Below are 18,533 nucleotides of genomic sequence, written 5' to 3'. Positions count from 1 at the left end.
CAAACATGATATGCTTTGAAACTGCGCACACTCCATGTAACTGCGACAAACTACATACATTTTTAATATCCATAGGTGACGCTTTAAAAGCCTTTACAGGCTACCATTTTAGATTTGCACAGATGGTCTAGTGCTAGAACTACTGCCCTTGATCTGATGTTTGCGGCGATACCTCACATGCATGTTGCAACCGCTGTTTACATACTGACACCCGGGCCAACGCTTGCGTACACCGTTGCGCGCACGTGCAGGGGCCAGGGGTGTTTTTTTTTTTTTTTTTTTAATCTTATTACAGGGAATGTAAATAATCCCCTGTGATAACAATAGGCATTGACAGGTATTATTTGCTGAGAAATCTGGGGTCTCTTAGATCCTAGATATCTCCTCTGCCCTTAAATCATCTGATCTCACCAAGATCGGTGTGATCACATGCTTTCCCAATTTAAAAATGGCGCTGTTTATATCTGGTGAAACCGAAGTGATGAAATGTCCATAGCTTCCACTTTCTTAGACTATAGAGATGATTGGTGCTATTCCGATCTCCAGCTAGCTCTATGGTCAGCTGGCGGAAATGCCAGCAGCAGTCTCAAGTTCCCCGATGGCACGGGACTGCCCAAGAAAGTCTTGGAAGGAGGCATCTTCTCCCACTGCTTGTAAAAGCAATCCTGCAGGTATTTAGCCAGTAGGATTGCTTTTGCATGAAAGCCGAGCGTCAGCTGAAAAAAACAAAACCAGGATGATGCCTGCAACAGGGGATCAAATACTTATTTCCTTCACTGTAAATGTTCTTTATTTATTTTTGTTCAGCCTGTTAGCTGAACGAAAGAAAATAAAAGAACCTAACAAATTACTCTATTCACATCGATCGATGTGGATGAAGAAATCGCTGCAAAAAAAAATGTTAAAAAATATATGCCGAAGCATAGGGGCGATCCACCCCAGGCCCCCATGCTTGAGCATATATGTTCTTTTTTAACTGTGGATGAAAAATCTCATTCAACAACGCTGCATATACTTGCATATATTCTGAGAGCAAGCCCTGTTGCTGTCAGAATAAACAGATCGGTGCTGCAGCTGAATGGCATTCCTGCAAAGAAAACAGCAATGGTTAACAATAAAATAGTAACCCAATAAAACAAAAACTATTTTTGTTTTTTTTGCTTTTTTATTTTGTATGTTTTTTTTTAACTTTAATTTTTTTCATTTATTTTTTAAACTGTAACAAGGAGATATTTTCTCAAAATGCAATAGCCAGTTTTCTAACTACCTAACATGGGTGTCAAGCCTAATTTCATCCTGCTACAGACACAACATCTTTTTTGGGGTGACTTTTGGGTTGTGATACCAGGAATGGCATCAGGAAGATGCCTCTCATGCAGCCGGCTCACTGCATCTGGGTTAGGGGTTTGGGCTATAGCACCTTCTGGACACAAAAGGGCCGTGATAATCTCTTCCTGGAATTTTAAGAAGGATCCACTTCTTCCAGTTGCTTTGTAAAGCACAATAGCGTTGTACAGAGCCAATTAAAATAAATATATAAACACTTTTGTTGTACCAGCGTCTGGCTTTACGAGAAACTAAGTACGGCTTCATCATCTGGCTGTTGAAGTCCACCCGTCCCATGTTAAGGTTATAGTTGTGGACACAGAGGGGCTTCTCAACAACACCAGCTGCCATGGCAATTTGGATGGTCATGTCTGCGTGAATGGAAGACAGGATGAAAAATCCCGTTTTGTCCTTCCACTTCACTGCGAGCAATACAACCGCAATTCTTTTTTTTTTTTTTTTTTAGTAATGCCCATGTTGAGGGTTAGGCTCAAAAAAACTTTACATTCGGAAACTGTATAGGTTTCCACTACAAATGGTCTGACAAGGCTCGAATTTGGGTTGGCAGCGATAAATTGTTTTGCATATAAATTACTTTGTTTCACAATCAATCCATACAGATCTTCCGTGAAAAAACGCTCCAAAAAATCAAGGGGAGTGGTTAAATTTGCTGCTTCCACCTGAATTGTGGGCTGGACAGTGAATGGGGGAAGTACAGGTGTTGCAGAGTTTGTGGGCTGCCAATCAGTATTTGCAAGCACATCCGGAAGGACACAATGGGCTCTACAGGCCTGTGTTTGAATTTTTGGTGGTTGCGGGACAGTACTTGTGGTCTGCAATGATTGGGTAATGGGACAGACCTTTCATGGGATCGATCTCCAGGCAATTGACTTCTCTGTGTCCACAGCCAGCCCTCTGATCTGTATAAGCATAACATGGGGGAAAAAGCAGATGATGGCAGGATGACTTTGCAGCCATTTTATTCCTCTAGTAGAGGCTCTCCAGGTCTGAGACATGGCTCTCTAGCATACTCAGGCTCAGACACCACGACTCTGTTTAATAAATAGCAATTCACCAAATGGACCGGATCTGTCAGGAGATCGCCAATGTCCACAGACAGGCAGATTGTGGTGCCTATTACACGGTCAATCAGCTAGTAGAAACCTCCACATATACTCACGTACAGATGTAAACACATGTCAGGGGCATAGTACATTCCGAATTGTGTCTATTTAGATTGTAAGCTCCATGAGCAGGGCCCTCCTATTCTTTCTGTACTGAAATGTATTGTAACTGTACTGTCTCCCTTTGTATTGTAAAGCGCTGCGCAAACTGTTGGCGCTATATAAATCCTGTATAATAATAATAATATTTGTTGTGCTTTAGTAAATCTCTTCTCTGTCTAAAAGTAGTCGGTCATGCAAGGAACTGCAACCATTTGCCAACAAGGTGCTTTAGTAAATCAACCCCACAAGGTCAAAGAGTCTGTGCATGACTAGAGCAGGGGATCAAAGAGAAGGGTTGTTAAAGCAGTATTAAACCCAAAAGCAAACATTTATTATATTGCAGATTACCACATTTTAGATGTGATGGCTGTGTTCGTTTATCTGTTTTAGGCTTTCTTTCTTCTATTTCAATCTGGTGATCCTGCCATTAGGTCTGTTGGTTTTCAGCAGAACAAGCTCTCCTGCAAAACATATCAGTTACAGAGATAAGGCAAACCTTCCCCCACTAGCAGGGTTGCTTGCAATGATCTTTTATGTATGTAAAAGCTTTATCTCAAAAGAAAAAAAAAACATTTGCTATAAATGATTATGAAGTATTAGCTGGAGTTTGGCTTCAATTTGTTAGTCTGTTTAAATCTGCTATTCCATCTAACACTCCCCTCCCCCCCAGACTGACAATCCTGCTGTCCAATGGTGTCTCTGGTGCTCCTTCATCCAGAGTGGGGGAGGTGTGTTACTGGCCAGATCACTAGGTGAAAACGGGGGGGGAAAGCCTAAAAAAATAACAGAAAAACGAATGCAGCCATCATATCAAATGTTTGGTAAGCTGCAATATAATACATTATTGGTGCTGCGTTTAACACCACTTTAAGCCGGCCTTACCATGTTTTATCAGATTTATGGGAGCTACCTCTGTGGGTGTAAGTTGAATTTTCTTAAAGAATAAGTTCACCTTTGGGAACATGTTACATATTTCACCCGTTTTTAGGGTAGAACATGTAACATGTTCCCAATGCTGCAGCCTCCGCCCGCTGATCCCCCTTCTCCCAGGGACAGAAGTATGGGGAAAAGTTCCCGGTACAAGCTGTCAGATTTAAAAACAGCGCAGCCGTTCAGGGCTTCGCCCACATGGCAGCATCATTCATTCACAGTGTTCTGTGAATGAATGAACTACAAGTCCTGACAGCCTTAGTAGATGTCAGCTTGTAGTTCTCAGTGAACTACTATGGTGCTGTGGAGCGCTGTGGTAGTTGATTGATTCTTCCTATCAGTACATCTGTTAGCTCGTACATCCCGTACAGGCAAGCAGATACTGTATACTGACAGATCTGCAGGAGACCTGCATGGCACCAGTGATCTTCTGATCACTGGTGCAATGCTTTACAGGCTCCAGCAACCAAAAATAATACATGTACATTTTGTTACCTGAGAAATATGCATTTATTATTTTAGGTCAAAAGGTGAACTTATCTTTGAATGTAGGATGGAACAAACCTTGTCCATTCAAAGGCGAGTTGTTAGAGGTTGGGGAGATAGTCAGCACTGTACTATTGTTTCTAGCCAAGTACAGAGTTCTAGTAACCAGAAGTTCTACATGGGGATTATCTTCAGGAAGAAGGACTATAACCAACCTGTGATCCAGGAGAGCAGTGATAGTGGATTCAGACCAGAATTCGTACAAGACAACCATATTGTGGTCCAACCTCAAACCTGAGAGCATGACACACCCGTCTCTTCAGTTCATGATGGTGTCTTAGATTACAAATAGCCAAGAAATGGAGAGGATGAATGAATCATTTGGCCGACAAAAAGGCTGCCTTGTATTCTACCAGGGTCATGGGTCTTCATGGTAATCACATTTACATTTTGTTATTTCACCTTTTTTATTTTTTTGTGGAAAGGTGAACTTTCATTTTAAGGATAGCATTACATGTCTATTTAGACTAGTTTAGACCTCTTGCAGCTAAATGTGAGATTACCAAATACTGTCTAAATACAAGAGACATGTATTCTTCCTTAATTCTTGTTGCGCTTTGTGTATTTCTTCCAGATCTGTGCAGCAATCCAGTGTGAAACATTCGCTCTGTGCAGGAGTTTCCAGTAATAAAGACCGATCCCTGCTGCTCTCTCTCCTTGTGCAGGGTGTCCGGTCTTGTCCCCACCCCTCCTGTAGATTCTCACTGTAGTGGGTGAAGCCTGCTGGGTCCCTCTCTGAGATCTCTCTGCACTGGGTAAGATTATGTCACTGCTACTTTTACAAGGTAAAATTGGGATTTGCAAAGGTATTCTCTGCTGAAACACAGATTTTCACTGTAGCAATTTGAAGAATATATTTAAATGAAAATTGTTGTGCCTTGAGCAGCCTTTTTCAACCAGGCAGTGACCAGGCACCCTGGGGTGCCTTCATATTTCTTCAAGGGTGCCTTGGCAAAATGGCTACAAATTGTATACAAGCTATTAGGTGGATAAAGCTTGTCTTTTAGTTACACAAAGCCACAGGTTTTCATTGTTCACTATTACAACCTTCTAGCCCCCAGCATCTTAACAACCAATGTTGTCATTAGTTGATAAGGTGGACAGTGAGCGCCTGCACAGCACTCTTGTTTACTCCTCCCCTGCCCCTCTCCATCAGTACTGGGGTCATGTTAGCTGAGAGAGGGAGAGAAAATGAAGAAGAGAAACACTGGAATACTAGTCAGTACCAGTGTGCCTAATGTTGGGTGTCCTGTGTGTGTGGATTCTGCTGCACTGTGTAAAACAATTAGGTTTTTTTTTTTTTTACATTGTAGAATAGGGGCCTTGAGATTGTGCATAATTTTAATGGGTGCCTTCACTGAAAAAAGGTTGAGAAGCCCTGGCCTAGGGTATATTGTTCATTCACACTGCTGGCGTGCACTGACAGGAACAGTACCGATGTGTTAATTTCAGCACATTGCACTGCTTACTTTTTTTGTTTTGTTATGACTTTGTAGAAGTGTCACAGGTGACATTTCATTCAGTTCTGTACACTGCAGCAGTGTTGTGATGTGGTGGTGTACACTGGGACAAGCTTCACAGATCACTGCAGCACTGTGGGTGAACTGACCTCACTGACAAGAAACTTTGCCTTTTCTATGTGTTGTGACTGCGTTCAACTGTCAGCCCAGCCCCAATACACCTGGTGTGGAGAAGCCCTTAAAGCAGCGTTCCACTCAAAAGTGGGAGGAAGCTGGTACCTGGTTTTCACACTTGGTTCTTCTGGCTTAGTTGCCCCCTCGCAGCCCTTTGGGACACTTCCAAGGTCCCAGAGCACTGTGGCCCATTCACATAGCGCAGCACGATTTGTGCATATGCAGTAGGAAATCGGCGGTGAAGCCTTGCGGCTTCACTGTCAGTTTTGCTTAGTCAAGATGGCGGCACCAGCCCCTGATATCTGATTAAAGAATAGGCTCAGGGTGAGGACGCTGCTGGATGCATGGACAGGTAAGTGCCTTAATATTAAAAGTCAGCAGGTATAGTATTTGTAGCTGCTGACTTTTAATATTTTTTTTTTTGGGAGGTGGCCGGGACCAGAACTCCACTTTAAACACCTGATCCATGTATCATGCTAAAGGAAAGAACATGAAAAACTAAAGTGGAGCGCCACGCAAAAGACGAAGTTCCTCTTTAAGGCTTTGTTCCCTGCTCCCCGTTAAGGATTGGCACTGGTTGGTGGGGGTGGGGGGGTGAGTGGATACCCGAATTTGACAGCAAATTCAAGCAAGATGCAAGCTGTCACAGCCAGGTGCCCACACTGAAGATGTTGGCGACGGAGAGAGAAGACATCTGGTGAAACCACCCTTGGTGAGGACACCGCTTGACCGGGGGGGGCAGGTAGGTGTCTTCATATTAAAAGTCAGCAGTTACAGTTTTTGTAGCTGCTGACTTTTATTTGTTTTTTGTTTTTTTTGTTCAACTGGAGCTCAGCTTTAAGTCCACAAATTTGAAAAAAAAAATACCTCTCAGTGCAAACCCAATGAATAAATAAATAAATTCAGTGTTGAAATGAAAACAAACAGACATACTCACACTATTATGATACCCCAAATGCTTTCATTTAGAAATTCTGTTGCACTGTTGTGCATATAAATAATTGAAAAACAATAACAAATATAAAGTAATAGGTCCATATAAAAGTCCAAAATGAATGCTTCCTGCTGTGACACACAAATTATGAGAACTCCTCCACCAGCCTCAGTGCTCTAACCACCACCACATGGACATCCTTCCCAGAGCCTGAGACCTCATAAGGCAAGAGGTCTAATATTGCTTTAAGTGTTGCCAGACAGACGATGGCTTGGAATCCTTTCCAGTAGAATGGATGATCAGCTTGGAATTCTTTCCAGTAGAATGGATGAACGGCTTACAACTAGTGGTGCACCAAAATGGAAATTCTGGACCGAAACCAAAGATTCAGCAAGCACTTGGCCGAAAACTGTAAGTTTTTTTCTTTTTTTTAAAGTGTTTTATATATATATATATATATATATATATATATATATATATACACATTGTATTTGACTAATTAATATTGTGAATTTAAATAACAGAACGCAAACTAGTATTAAGCTCCAAAAAGCAGGGCCCTCAAATCCCTCTTGTATTGAACTGTATTGTTACTGTATTGTCTCCCGTTATATTGTAAAGTGCTGAGCAAACTGTTGGCGCTATATAAATCCTGTATAATATTAATAATAATGTGAAATACCTTTTATTGAAAGTAACATACACAAATTGGACAGAAAATAAAATCTATATAAAATAAAAAAAACAAACAAACTTGAATAGAGGTGTTTTTGCATTGAAGTTAGCGGGGGGGGGGAAGGGGTGCTTTTAAAGTGAAGTCAAATATCCTTATCAGCACCTTTTACTTTGTTCTATTGGCAAAATGCCAACAACCCTATTTTCGGCCAATTATTGTCAGCGGCAGTATAATGTGTGTTTCCATGAAATCACATCAAAGATGAAGTGGGATTTTTTTTTATAATGTACTGCTACTAAAACACCCAGGTGTGACCGGAGCCTTAGTAAGGGTTGGTTCACATCCGTGTCGTGTGTTTTAGGCCTCGCACACACTGGCCTTAAAAAGTGCCTCTTTTACTGGTATTTGCCGTTTTTTATTTTTTTTTTTCTTTCAGTCTGTAGACGCACCTCTGTTTGCCTATGCGTCTATGCACACATAGATTTTTAAAGGTGTATTAGAAGAGGAGGGTTTACAGGTTGAGGAAAAAAAACATTGCAAGCGCGTTCAGAAGAGCTGCAGAGCAGAAAGAAACGATGAATGCGCCTAAATGCGTGCTTGAGTGTTAATGCATTCCAGTGGCCAGAGTAAAATCATATTCTGGTCAATAGACTCCAATAAAACTCAAATGCTTGATGCACCTAAATGCCTGTGCAATACGTGGCTTTAGGCATGATTTTTAGGCAGCTTTTCTCCTACCAGGAAAAAGGGCATTCAGAGGGACAAAAAAACAGACAATTTTGAAATAAAACCCAATATTGTTGACTTTGCTCTAAAACCTATCCAGTAAAAAAATTTAAAAATCAAATTTCTTCATAAATTTAGGCCAAAATGTATTTTGCTACATGTCTTTTCTATAAAAAAAAAAAAAAAATCACAATAATTGTATATGAATTGGTTTACGTGAAAGTTATAGTATCTACAAATGGCAGTATATAAACTGGAATGTTTATTATTTTTTATACTAGGAATTGCGGTGGTCAGCGACCTATAGCGGGACTGCGGCAGGCATTCTGACACTGGCTGGGAGCTGACTAACTACCACTGACATCCCCAGTGACACTAATACAATGAGCAGTGTTAATAAAAAGCACTGACACTATACTAATGACACTGGGCAGGAAGGAGTTAACATCTGGTTGTGCCTCTTTAACATCTAAAAAGTGCCTCTTTTACAGGTATTTGCCGTTTTTTTTTTTTGTCTGTAGACGCACCTCTGTTTGCCTATGCGTCAATGCACACATAGATTTTTACAGGTGTATTAGAAGAGGAGGGTTTACAGGTTGAGAAAAAAAAAAAAGCGCGTTCAGAAGAGCTGCAGAGCAGAAAGAAACGATGAATGTGCCTAAATGCGTGCTTAAGTGTTAATGCATTCCAGTGGCCAGAGTAAAATCATATTCTGGTCAATAGACTCCAATAAAACTCACATGCTTGATGCACCTAAATGCCTGTGCAATATGTGGCTTTAGGCATGATTTTTAGGCAGCTTTTCTCCTACCAGGAAAAAGGGCATTCAGAGGGACTGAACTCTGTGTACATGAGGCCTTAGGTTGGTGTCGGGTGCGGTACCACTGAACCCTTCATAATGTGCAATTTCATGAAAGCTCATCAAAAAGTCAGTTATGAACAGGTGAGAATGAGGCATCACTGTTGAAAAATGCAGAATAACAACATGGATCAGAATGTAGACACCATATAACCAGAACAACATGAGAAATAGGAATATTGTAAAAACAAGAGAAAGGAAAAGGATCCCAGTGGTCAGAATGGGTAACCAGCTGACTGGACCAACCAGCACTGAGGTTTCCTATAGAAGCCTACACTACCGCCACACACCTCCCAACTTTCTGAGATGGGAACGAGGGACACCTATTAGCAAACGTATGTAGGCATAGGACATGCCCCCTGTTACACCCTCCTTAACCACTTGCCCTCCAGAAAATGTACCCCCCTTCCTGAGCCGGCCATTTTTTGCGATATGGTGCTGCGTTATTTTGACAATTGCACGGTCATGCAACACTAAGCTAACCCCCTATGACTACGTGCCTTCGCACGAAACGCGTCAGGGAGCGGCTATAAGCGGTGTGACGTCACGCCGACCGGCGCCACGAGGGCCCCGGCGGCCATTTATTTTCCAAATGTATGGTCAGTATCTTTCCTGCCTCTGCCTGTATACTGTGTGTCTTTGGGAATAAAACACCCCTTATATATAAGGTATCACACTATCTGGCCTCCTTTGTTCTTGGGGCTCTCCTGGTGGGAGTCCTTTACATCTGCAGAGCGGCCCTTTCTTCCGTGTGTGGAAAACACTACCAGGTGACGAGAGGCTTTTGTGACCAGATCTGACCAGATCCATATGAGGACCCTGAGATTGTCAGCTTTAAATGCGCACTTGAATTGCGTATCTGGTGAGTGCGCAATTCTTATCTTTATCACCTCATCCACGAATCCAGGGATTGGAGCTCTTTAAGGACTCTCTTGGATTTTTGAGCACGCTATGGACTATACTTACCATTTAGTCACCGTTTTGCACTTTAATAGCACTTTTATTGATTTATATTAGTGTATATTTATTAAGCATTTAAGTGCATATTTATTCAGCTAGCGCTGCACCTCTCCCTTGTATGCAATTTTGATTACTGTACATAAATTAAATTTGTTGTTTTTTTCCACCACAAATAGAGCTTTCTTTTGGTATTTGCATTTTTTTTTGTGCTATAAACAAAAAAACAGACAATTTTGAAATAAAACCCAATATTTTTTGACTTTGCTCTAAAACCTATCCAGTAAAAAAATTTAAAAATCAAATTTCTTCATAAATTTACAAGTTACAAGTCTTTTCTAGAAAAAAAAAAAAGAAAAATCACAATAATTGTATATGAATTGGTTTACGTGAAAGTTATAGTATCTACAAATGGCAGTATATAAACTGGAATGTTTATTATTTTTTATACTAGGAATTGCGGTGGTCAGCGACCTATAGCGGGACTGCGGCAGGCATTCTGACACTGGCTGGGAGCTGACTAACTACCACTGACATCCCCAGTGACACTAATACAATGAGCAGTGTTAATAAAAAGCACTGACACTATACTAATGACACTGGGCAGGAAGGAGTTAACATCTGGGGCGACCAAAGGGTTAACAGTGTGCTGTGTGTGTTTTACATTGTGTGCTGTGTTTTACTTGGGAGACTTGCTGCTTTGTATCTCTTTGCTGTGCAGAGAGATACAAAGCAGCATGTCCATGCTGACAGGAGAGAGACCTGTGTTGTTTACACACAGGTCTCTCTCCTGTCAGCTTTTCCGACGATCACCGAGTGACGGCCTGGAAGTGCTGGCCGGGACCCGCTGATTGACATCCCCAGCCGCCCATAGCGGTGCGGGTAGGGTGGCATGTGCCCCCTAGCCGAAAATGCAGATCACGTATTTATATGTGAATTTTGCAAAGCCGTGCTGCCCTGTAGCAGTATTTCTGCTATAGGGCGGATGGCAAGTCGTTTTTAAAGGAGAATTACACAAAGAAATTTGTTAAACCCACAAGTAGTTTTTTTGACCGTGACTTTTCCTTTAGATTGGCTTTGGAAATATCCAAATGCAGTAATTTAGAAATTGGATGAAAGGTTTAGTACTGGAAAATACTTTTTGATAGATAAATAGTGCATTTTATATACAACTATATAGATCAGAACAAAATCGGGGACAGCGGGACTTTGTTCCAAATGAAGGATAGTCCCTCGAAAACAGGACAGTTGGGTGCTGTGCCTCCAGCAGGTAGCAGAGATGCTCCATGGAGAGAGCACGCAATTCCTGGCCATAGACATCAGATGGATGGACTCAGAGCTGAGCAGTGCTGACCCATCACACAGACACTGACAGGCCAGCAATGAGTGCACCTACCGTGCAGGGGCCCCATCCATCCCTCCACGGGGAAGCTGCTTGTTGCAGGGAAGAAGCTGCCACTCCATGCAGAATGATGATGCGTTCCTCATGGTAACATACAGCCCCGGCACACTTTCTTGCTCCACCCCATCTAAAATACAGGATGATGCCTTATGTCCCTGTAATGTAATCAGCAAGCAGAAGGCGCGAGCCAGAAAGAGATGCGGCCTGCGAGGAGACACATGCTGCAGGGGGAGGAACTCGCCAGTGGCGTCATCAGTTGCTGAGGATGGCATTACTCGTTCGGGATCCAAAGCTACAGAGTGACGGAATGACTGATCAATAGGACCTGTGAAGGTAGGTGGATCCCAGGACAACATATGGGAAGTGACTCGTATAGTTTCCAGGTGCAGGAAGCAGGAAATTTCAGAGCAGAAAAGGGCAGGGCGGTGGGAGTAAAATGTCATGGATCTTTTACTGTGTCTGTGGGGCAGAGAATGCCCCATCACTAGATGACTGGTCTGTAGAGGTGACAGCTCACTGGTGGGCTCGCACACATTGGTTCAGGTCCTAGTTCGAACACGCCTAAGATGATCACTGGTGTGGAAGAACTCAAGAGGCCTGCACAGAGCCTTGACTTCCATCCTACAGAACACATTTGGGATGAATTCCCTGGGAGCGTGCAGCACCGCAATCCGGTGCCGCTGTGTCCCGATCATGCGATCACTGATTGGCCAATCAGTGATCACATGAATAGTAGTAAGCAAGATGTCACTTCCTGACATTATTGCTTACTACTAGTGAAATCTGTGAATGATCACAGAGGTCACATGGTACAGGGCTATTCACAACAGCCTTGTACCATGTGACAAGCTGTGACCAATCACAGCTCACACAGTAGTTCTCAATGGCTGCAAGAATGCAGCCAGAGAGAAGGAGAAATTATTGCTTTTACAGCCTTTATGGGTGTAAAAGCAATCAGTGTAAAAAAAAAAAAAATCATCACCCCCCACAAGTAGTACAATGTCACTATGGTAACACTGTACTGCTAGAGTGACAGTAATAATATAAAAAATAAAAATGTAATTTTTGTTTTAATTATAATTTTTGGTTATAAACTAATTTGGGTTTTTTTTGGCCAAGATTTATGAAGAAAGATTTATTTGCAAAATTTTATACGAAAAACACTTTTTTTTTTTTCAAAATGTTTGGACTTTTTAATTTATATAGCAAAAATAAAAATCCCAGTGGTGAATAAATACCACCAAAATAAAGTTTCATCTGTCTCAAATAAAATGTGAAAAAATTCATATGGGTACAGTGTTGCATGACATTCAAAGTGTGACAGAGCTGAAAGCTGGCCTGGGCAGGAAGGGGGTGAAAGTGCCCGGCAGGCAAGTGGTTGAAGCCCAACTCCAAGCCTGAGATTTCCAACCCTCCTCATTTCCCTCCACCCCTTTGTAATTTTATATCCTCAAAAAAAAAAAAAATCTATCCCTACCCTTTTTTTCAGGTGTTTTCTATCTGGCCCATTGACATCACTGATCCTTTTCATCCTCTTCTTCCTCCGGTAGTAGGTGTATGTGAAATGCTGCAGATCAGGTTCATCTATTGATGCTGCACCATTCAGCATTTTCTTGTGAGTCCAGGTTGAGGATGGAGTCTTCACACCCTGGTCTAGCAGAAAGTGAGTTGAATGACGCTGGCCATTATTCAGTCGGTAGGAGGAGTGGTTAAAGTTCACTAGAAGAAGAAAATAAATAAATAAATAAATAAATAAATAAATAAATAAAGGGAGTGGAGGTCACATGTATCAAAAAATGGAGCTCCATTCTGCGCCAGACTCTATTGAACAGAGGGAACTGCGGGCAGGAAGTGGGAGGAGTCTGCGGGCCGGAAGTGGGAGGGGCAAAGCATGTTGCTTAGCAACACGCTATGCTGCTCAGTCTGAAGGAGGAGCTGCTGGAGTCAACATCATCTGAGCGCTGCGGAGAGGCGGACTGGCCAACCAATGGACTGTGGAGCCTGATGAAGTAGGTGGAGCCAGCGACATGTGGGCGAATGAGGGAGGAGATTTATTTTAAATGATTGTATATATGATCGGCGGGGTCTGGGTGGGTTAGTTACTGGGACCGCCCCCCGCAGATCGGTAGGGTAGTTACTGGGACCGCCCCCCTGTCAGTTCTGGACTGGGCTGTCAGTAAGCTTGGACCCAGACTGCCAATCGGTGAGCGCGGTTGTAGAGAGAGGAGATGGAGGTCACATGTATCAAAAAATGGAGCTCCATTCTGCGCCAGATTCTATTGAACAGAGGGAATTGCGGGTCGGAAGTGGGAGGAGTCTGCGGACCGGAACTGGGAGGGGCAAAGCACTTTGCTTAGCAACACGCTTTGCTGCTCAGTCTGAAGGAGGTGCTGCTGGAGTCAACATCGTCTGAGCGCTGCGGAGAGGCGGAATGGCCAACCAATGGACTTTGGAGCCTGATGAAGTAGGTGGAGCCAGCGACATGTGGGCGAATGAGGGAGGAGATTTATCATTTTAAATGATTGTATATATGATCGGCGGGGTCTGGGTGGGCTCGTTACTGGGACACCCCCCCCAGCATATCGCTGGGTAATTTATTGGGACCGCCCCCTGCAGATCGTTGGTGTAGTTACTGGGACCGCCCCCCTGTCAGTTCTGGACTGGGCTGTCAGTAAGCTTGGACCCAGACTGCCAATCGGTGAGCGCGGTTGTAGAGAGAGGAGTGAGTAGACCGGGACGGATGTTCCCGGTTGGTTGGAGCTGTGGTGTGCAATGATTGGGTGATCGGACAGATCTTTCCTGGGATCGATCTCCTGTGTGCACAGCCAGCCCTGTGATCTGTAGAAGCCGCATTAGATGACATGGGAACAGCAGGTGGCAGGATGATGACATTGCAGCCGCTGTATTCCTGTAGTAGAGGCTCTCCAGGTCTGGGACATGACTCTGGAAGAGGCTCTCCAGCACCTCAGGCTCAGACACCACCACTCTTATTAACCATTTGCCCTCCTGTTGGTGCTATATAATTCCTGTATAATAATTATGTTCTTTTGTTCACACAAATAGAGCTTTCTTTTGGTGCTATGTGATCAACTCTGCGGTTTTTTTATGTTTTGTGCTATAAACAAACTTTTTGCTTTTTTAAATGTTTTCATTTATTTTTTAAACTGTAACAAGCAGATATTCGGGTCTCTCAAAATGCAATAGCTAGTTTTCTAACTACCTAACATGAGTGTCAAGCCTAACTCCATCCTGCTACAGACACAACATATTTTTTTGGGGTGACTTTTGGGTTGTGGTACCAGGAATGGCATCAGTAAAATGCCTCTCATGCAGCCGGTTCACTGCATCTGGGTTAGGGGTTTGGGCCATAGCACCTTCTGGATACAAAAGGGCCGTGATAATCTCTTCCTGGAATTTTAGGAAGGATCCACTTCTTCCAGTTGCTTTGTAAAGCACAAAAGCGTTGTACAGAGCCAATTAAAATAAATATACAGACACTTTTGTTGTACCAGCGTCTGGCTTTACGAGAAACTAAGTACGGCTTCATCATCTGGTTGTTGAAGTCCACCCGTCCCATGTTAAGGTTATAGTTGTGGACACAGAGGGGCTTCTCAACAACACCAGCTGCCATGGCAATTCGGATGGTCATGTCTGCGTGAATGGAAGACAGGATGAAAAATCCCGTTTTGTCCTTCCACTTCACTGCGAGCAATTTATCGTTTTTAAAGCTGGCCTTCTCCCCCGTTCTAAGATGGGGGATACAAGCCATTGGGGGAAGCCCCAGAGATTAGGTTGCACTGTGCCACATGCACCAATTTCAAGATTGTACAAATGTCTAAATAGTGGCACGCTTGTATACACATTTTCCACGTATAAGTGGTTCCCCATATGGGAAAAGGGTGACACCAAGTCCAAAGCTATCTTGCCACTGCTCCCCATGTAGTCTGGGCATCCCGGGGGCTGCACGTGACTATTTTTACCCTTGTAAACATGAAAATTACATTATAGCCTGTTGCCCTCTCACAGGTCTTATTAATTTTGACCCCATATCTGGCACGCTTGCTGGAGAGAAATCGTTTTGAATGTAAGGCGGACAGAAAAATTAATGAGGGACTCCTCAATGCAGATGTTTTGCTGGGAAGTATACACATCTGCAAATTTCTGGTTAAGGTGATTTATGAGGGGCTGAATTTTGTGGAGCTGGTCAAATTCAGGATCACCCCGAGGACAACAAAGTGTATTGTCATTGAAATGCATAAATCGCATTATATTCTCATATCTATGCCTGGCTATGGCAGCAGAGAACACAGGCATATGATGAATCGGGTCTGTAAACCAATACAACCGCAATTCATTTTTTTTTTTAGTAATGCCCATGTTGAGGGTTAGGCTAAAAAATAACTTTAAATTCGGAAACTGTATAGGTTTCCACTACAAATGGTCTTACAAGGCTCGAATTTGGGTTGGCAGCGATAAATTGTTTTGCATATAAATTACTTTGTTTCACAATCAATCCATACAGATCTTCCGAGAAAAAACGCTCCAAAAAATCAAGGGGAGTGGTTAAATTTGCTGCTTCCACCTGAATTGTGGGCTGGACAGTGAATGGGGGAAGTACGGGTGTTGCAGCGTTTGTGGGCTGCCAATCAGTATTTGCAAGCACATCCGGAAGGACACAATGGGCTCTACAGGCCTGTGTTTGAATTTTTGGTGGTTGCGGGACAGTACTTGTGGTCTGCAATGATTGGGTAATGGGACAGACCTTTCATGGGATCGATCTCCAGGCAATTGACTTCTCTGTGTCCACAGCCAGCCCTCTGATCTGTATAAGCAAAACATGGGGGAAAAAGCAGATGATGGCAGGATGACTTTGCAGCCATTTTATTCCTCTAGTAGAGGCTCTCCAGGTCTGAGACATGGCTCTCTAGCATACTCAGGCTCAGACACCACGACTCTGTTTAATAAATAGCAATTCACCAAATGGACCGGATCTGTCAGGAGATCGCCAATGTCCACAGACAGGCAGATTGTGGTGCCTATTACACGGTCAATCAGCTAGTAGAAACCTCCACATATACACACGTACAGATGTAAACACATGTCAGGGGCATAGTACATTCCGAATTGTGTCTATTTAGATTGTAAGCTCCATGAGCAGGGCCCTCCTATTCTTTCTGTACTGAAATGTATTGTAACTGTACTGTCTCCCTTTGTATTGTAAAGCGCTGCGCAAACTGTTGGCACTATATAAATCCTGTATAATAATAATAATATTTGTTGTGCTTTAGTAAATCTCTTCTCTGTCTAAAAGTAGTCGGTCATGCAAGGAACTGCAACCATTTGCCAACAAGGTGCTTTAGTAAATCAACCCCACAAGGTCAAAGAGTCTGTGCATGACTAGAGCAGGGGATCAAAGAGAAGGGTTGTTAAAGCAGTATTAAACCCAAAAGCAAACATTTATTATATTGCAGATTACCACATTTTAGATGTGATGGCTGTATTCGTTTATCTGTTTTAGGCTTTCTTTCTTCTATTTCAATCTGGTGATCCTGCCATTAGGTCTGTTGGTTTTCAGCAGAACAAGCTCTCCTGCAAAACATATCAGTTACAGAGATAAGGCAAACCTTCCCCCACTAGCAGGGTTGCTTGCAATGATCTTTTCTGTATGTAAAAGCTTTATCTCAAAAGAAAAAAAAAACATTTGCTATAAATGATTATGAAGTATTAGCTGGAGTTTGGCTTCAATTTGTTAGTCTGTTTAAATCTGCTATTCCATCTAACACTCCCCTCCCCCCCAGACTGACAATCCTGCTGTCCAATGGTGTCTCTGGTGCTCCTTCATCCAGAGTGGGGGAGGTGTGTTACTGGCCAGATCACCAGGTGAAAACGGGGGGAAAAGCCTAAAAAAATAACAGAAAAACGAATGCAGCCATCATATCAAATGTTTGGTAAGCTGCAATATAATACATTATTGGTGCTGCGTTTAACACCGCTTTAAGCCGGCCTTACCATGTTTTATCAGATTTATGGGAGCTACCTCTGTGGGTGTAAGTTGAATTTTCTTAAAGGATAAGTTCACCTTTGGGAACATGTTACATATTTCACCCGTTTTTAGGGTAGAACATGTAACATGTTCCCAATGCTGCAGCCTCCGCCCGCTGATCCCCCTTCTCCCAGGGACAGAAGTATGGGGAAATGTTCCCCGTACAAGCTGTCAGATTTAAAAACAGCGCAGCCGTTCAGGGCTTCGCCCACATGGCAGCATCATTCATTCACAGTGTTCTGTGAATGAATGAACTACAAGTCCTGACAGCCTTAGTAGATGTCAGCTTGTAGTTCTCAGTGAACTATTATGGTGCTGTGGAGCGCTGTGGTAGTTGATTGATTCTTCCTATCAGTACATCTGTTAGCTCGTACATCCCGTACAGGCAAGCAGATACTGTATACTGACAGATCTGCAGGAGACCTGCATGGCACCAGTGATCTTCTGATCACTGGTGCAATGCTTTACAGGCTCCAGCAACCAAAAATAATACATGTACATTTTGTTACCTGAGAAATATGCATTTATTATTTTAGGTCAAAAGGTGAACTTATCTTTGAATGTAGGATGGAACAAACCTTGTCCATTCAAAGGCGAGTTGTTAGAGGTTGGGGAGATAGTCAGCACTGTACTATTGTTCCTAGCCAAGTACAGAGTTCTAGTAACCAGAAGTTCTACATGGGGATTATCTTCAGGAAGAAGGACTATAACCAACCTGTGATCCAGGAGAGCAGTGATCGTGGATTCAGACCAGAATTCGTACAAGACAACCATATTGTGGTCCAACCTCAAACCTGAGAGCATGACACACCCGTCTCTTCAGTTCATGATGGTGTCTTAGATTACAAATAGCCAAGAAATGGAGAGGATGAATGAATCATTTGGCCGACAAAAGGGCTGCCTTGTATTCTACCAGGGTCATGGGTCTTCATGGTAATCACATTTACATTTTGTTATTTCACCTTTTTTATTTTTTTGTTGAAAGGTGAACTTTCATTTTAAGGATAGCATTACATGTCTATTTAGACTAGTTTAGACCTCTTGCAGCTAAATGTGAGATTACCAATTACTGTCTAAATACAAGAGACATGTATTCTTCCTTAATTCTTGTTGCGCTTTGTGTATTTCTTCCAGATCTGTGGAGCAATCCAGTGTGAAACATTCGCTCTGTGCAGGAGTTTCCAGTAATAAAGACCGATCCCTGCTGCTCTCTCTCCTTGTGCAGGGTGTCCGGTCTTGTCTCCACCCCTCCTGTAGATTCTCACTGTAGTGGG

The 18,533-nt window shown here is 42.8% G+C and overlaps 1 long non-coding RNA gene across 2 annotated transcripts in view; it reads right to left on the bottom strand.

The window, feature by feature from the left end:
• The window catches only part of LOC149458048 (uncharacterized), a 28,977-nt gene extending 16,014 nt beyond the window's left edge, over nucleotides 1-12,963 (bottom strand). For both annotated transcript variants that reach the window (XR_016313523.1, XR_016313524.1), the window contains exons 1-2: nucleotides 12,694-12,963; nucleotides 2,901-3,013 (exon numbers count right to left, since the gene is read on the bottom strand). This is a non-coding gene — a long non-coding RNA (uncharacterized LOC149458048). The remainder of the gene's footprint in view (nucleotides 1-2,900; nucleotides 3,014-12,693) is intronic.
• Nucleotides 12,964-18,533: the final 5,570 nt, after the last annotated feature.

The sequence above is a fragment of the Staurois parvus genome, unplaced genomic scaffold, assembly GCF_062004578.1.
Source record: "Staurois parvus isolate SC_StPar_1 unplaced genomic scaffold, SC_StPar_1.0 ptg000298l, whole genome shotgun sequence".
NCBI lineage: Eukaryota > Metazoa > Chordata > Amphibia > Anura > Ranidae > Staurois > Staurois parvus.
This window is presented reverse-complemented; position numbering and strand designations above follow the sequence as displayed.